Source organism: Schistocerca serialis, chromosome 5 (assembly GCF_023864345.2).
Source record: "Schistocerca serialis cubense isolate TAMUIC-IGC-003099 chromosome 5, iqSchSeri2.2, whole genome shotgun sequence".
Lineage (NCBI taxonomy): Eukaryota > Metazoa > Arthropoda > Insecta > Orthoptera > Acrididae > Schistocerca > Schistocerca serialis.
In genome coordinates, this window is record NC_064642.1 from 833,938,394 (window position 1) to 833,942,464 (window position 4,071).

At 36.3% G+C, this 4,071-nt stretch overlaps 1 long non-coding RNA gene across 1 annotated transcript; it reads right to left on the reverse strand.

The window, feature by feature from the left end:
• Window positions 1-427: 427 nt before the first annotated feature.
• On the reverse strand, window positions 428-2,537 carry LOC126480823 (uncharacterized). Its single transcript, XR_007587468.1, has 3 exons — window positions 1,971-2,537; window positions 1,709-1,846; window positions 428-1,603 (listed from the first exon to the last, which is right to left on the reverse strand). It is a non-coding gene; the product is annotated as an uncharacterized LOC126480823 (long non-coding RNA).
• Between the last annotated feature and the right edge of the window lie 1,534 nt (window positions 2,538-4,071).

Consider the following 4,071-nt stretch of genomic DNA (forward strand, 5'->3'; position numbering starts at 1 on the left):
AAGGAGATTCAACACGAAGCATACTTGTCAGAGCTATGTGCCTTACTGATGGCACATTGAAAATTATCCCCAAAGCAAAAGTATTTCTTGCATGGAGCAGCAATGGAACACCAATGATTTTTAAGCTTTTGATATAATTTTCAGTGTGTCTGAATATACCAACGTGTTGACTGGATGTTGTGTGATGTCCTTAGGTTAGTTAGGTTTAAGTAGTTCTAAGTTCTAGGGGACTGATGACCATAGATGTTAAGTCCCATAGTGCTCAGAGCCTTTTTTTTAAAATTTTATTTATTTTTTAATTTTTTTTAAATACCTAGCCAATAAGATTTGTTGTCAAGTCTCAGGGGGCTCTTATACCCTTTACCTAATGGATTTCTGGAGTTCAGAATATCAAAAATCCTATCCATATTATACAAAAATTCTACTGTTGCTTCACTTTCTTTAATATTTGGATCACCAACCCTCCTCAAAAACTCTATACTATCTGCCACACTAGAACCCAAAGTCTGTGGAGCCAATGAAACATTCATTTTTCTATTTACATAACTTATATGTTGTCCTGATAGATTGATGGCAAATGTCATACCTTCTTCTTGCTGTACCTTGTTCAATTCCTCAACGAAATGCCATCTAATAATGCCAGTTGGAGACTCAATAGCAGATACTTCTGCTAGAGCATTTCTGGCAAACTTAATCATATGACATTTCCAAGATACAATAAACATTGTAGCTTTTAAAATCACCCTTGGAAAAATTTAAAATACGGCCAAGTGTACGTAAAGTGCTTATATTTACCTTGCAGCCATCACATGTAACACACCAAACCCTAATGCCAGAACTATGCAGCTTCTCTAATGCGGATTTTATCAGTGTGGCCGATTATTTGCCTGTACACCTTTGATAAAGAAATATGCAATCGGGCATATAAATTTGCCTTTAATAGGGACAGGCATGAAAACCAGAGCCTCAGATGCCTCTATTACTTCTTTTGACTGAGGCACTTCCCCACCAAACTCTAAAAAACCTGTGTATTGCATAGTTCCTTGGTCCCAAACTACTTGCTTCCTAATTGCCACACCATCTCCAATTAGACAAGAATCGCTGAACTGGTCCCTTACAATTGGGTTCGAATCAACGTACTTAAAAACATCTTTTAAGAAGCCAGTTTCACAGTCGACACTTGCCACCCATTTGGAAATCAATGATTTAAGAGGCATTAATTTTTGCAGGTATTCATATGCTGCTGGTGAATAAAAGTACACAGTCATCGCAAACATTTTCACATTTGTTGTGTAACTATTACCCTTTGACGAGAGAGAGTTGTCCACTAAATTGCACACTGATTCCACTTGTGTTCCTTTCTGATGATTGAGGAAGTTAAGTAACTTCTCAGGAAGATGCCCCTTCTCCTTCGATGAACTTATGATGTCATCCATGGAAAACACTTTCTTCTCTCTTCTTCGAAGTTTTTCACAGACACACTTCAGTTTACGTTTTAATTCGTGCACAATGTCTGAGAAAAATTGCAAGTTTCGGATACCTTGTCTTCCATTTCTACTTTCGACTGTATACCACAATCAATTACTTGAGAACCAACTGCACTCTGAAATAAAGAAATAATTTCGTTATATATGATTGAAATAACTCAAGGCTTGATGAAAAATATTATAAGAAAACTTTGGGGGTGTGAAAACATCCTTATACTAACGTTTTCGACACAATTCGCAGCTTCTGCATTGGATAAATGGGACATGCTTTCCAGGGAAGAATTCTCATTGACAACATTCTCCACGCAATCAGTAGCTTCTGTAGAGGGCAAATGAAGCACAGACTCCAGGACAGAACGCTAAAAACAAAAATATGGAACTGTATTACAACATTGCTTAGACCTATGTAGCCCATTTGTGTCCGTACGAAATAAATTCACAAATGTCAAAACCACACACATAGCAAGGAAATTAATTAGCTACCTCAAATGGAGAAGCATCGTTGTCACTCAAAATCCAAACACGTCGTCGTGGATGTTTATTTGGTGGCATCAAATGTGTCGGAAAGTCAAAAACTGATGGCACTGTTTCGGGTCTGAGACGTTTCTTCCACGTTCCAGGGCTCACTACGTAATCATCTTGTCGGAAAAGGTTTCCACAAAGAAAACTGCAAGACGTAGGTTTAAAATCTTTCCGCTTCACGAAAGTAATCCACTTCTTTAGCAGCTCTGGGTGCTTCAGAGGAAACCTGTTCAAAAACATCGAATTAGCAAACACACTAAGTCTGTATTGTTGTCGTCTTGTATCGGTAATCCTATTACCTGTGAAATGGTAAGTCACTTTCCTTACTCCATCACTTCGTACAATTGAAAGCGGAACAAGAAATCACCATTTCGATAATCCTTAATTCCTTATACACCGTACAGACCGAGAAAAAACTTCGTGGCAAATTCAAATATGGCGGGCAATACAGACGACAGTAATCAGCTGGTACAGCCATCTATCGGTAGGTCCGGTAGTTGAGCATCCCTCATTTCGCTAGCTTTAGACGCCTGTAGGAAACACTAGCAACGAAGCTGGGTTTACATCAGTGGAACGAAGTCATAGAACATCTTATCCAGGAAAGTGAAGTATGTTTCTAACTGCATTGGAAAAAAGCTATGAAATCGGAATGCTCTCAACCCATATATTCCACCAGAAAATAAGGATTCGTAAACGTATTAACTCATCGAATTCATATGACAAGCGATAATTTGAGTACGTAAGGACAGCGTACTTTGCCTTTTTTCAATCTGTTTTAAGGTATGGGTTAATACTCTGAGGAAACAGCAGAAAAATAAATGAAATTATAGTGATCCAGAAGAAAGCAATCAGAGTAATGGCTAAGGTAGACAATAGGACACATTGTAAACCATTGTTCCTTAAATATATAATTTTAACAGTTATTAATTTATATATTCTTGAGAGCGTTAACTACATACTTGCTGAACTACCTAAAATAAGTGTAACAAATCAAAGGCATGACTACTATACAAGAACCTGTACGTCTCTGCTGTTGACACAAAATAGATTAGCTAAAACTGACAATAGTCATAAGTATATGGCAATTAAAATATATAAAAATTGTCTAAGAATGCGTCAACCAAGCTTGACAAATTATTTAAAGGAAATGTACGTAACTTCTTGTTAACTAATCCATTCTAGTCACTAGAAGAATTTTTTGAAATGCCCAATGTCAACTTAAATATGTAAAAATGTATTTTGTAAAATTAATAGGTTAAGTGAACTGGCGAGGTCTATTGAATGTAATAATGCTGAATGACCAATAAAGAATCTGAATCTTCTACAATAGCACTGTGTGTAATCTAAGAAATATAGCAAAGAGCAAATGAAGTGAGCATTAGAAACACCAGTACGAGGAATGTAGAGAAATGATCAATTCATGTTTGACGAAAACCAAAACCAAATAAAAGTGCGACATTGCCACAGACCTTCGACAGCAAGGTACAAAGTATCAACGTCATTGTTTCAGGGAAGAACTTTTAAGAGTAGGCGGGAGACCTAATTCGACTTCTGCTATAAAGACCGATTCACACTAAAAGTTAACGGACTGTTACGCCATGTCACCGTCACGTTGGGGTGTATTCACAATATATGTCACATCACGTCAATACACTTACAGACACTTAAGAACGGTTAAAGTGAATTTATGACATGACATTGGTGATATCGAAAGTAAGAGTATAGAATTAGCATTGAGGAACTAACTATGATAATGTTTATTAATGGCCAAAGCACATTTCATAACGAGAGTTCTTCATCTATTTCATGCGGTAAGTAGCTAAGATATAAATCAACATTTCAAAATATCGATATTTATTTGCTAACACAGTGGTTATAAAGGAATGTATAGAGCCTTTTTAGTTTATGCATTATCTTTTTTCCCTACGTAATTAAAAACGTAATACACAACTATATTTTTCTAGTTCGTTAGAACTGACTTTTTTACTTAACTAGTTTATTTAATGAAACTTGTTTTATCAACTTATGTACTTATTTAGTCACAATGTAGGTTTCTGCTCTG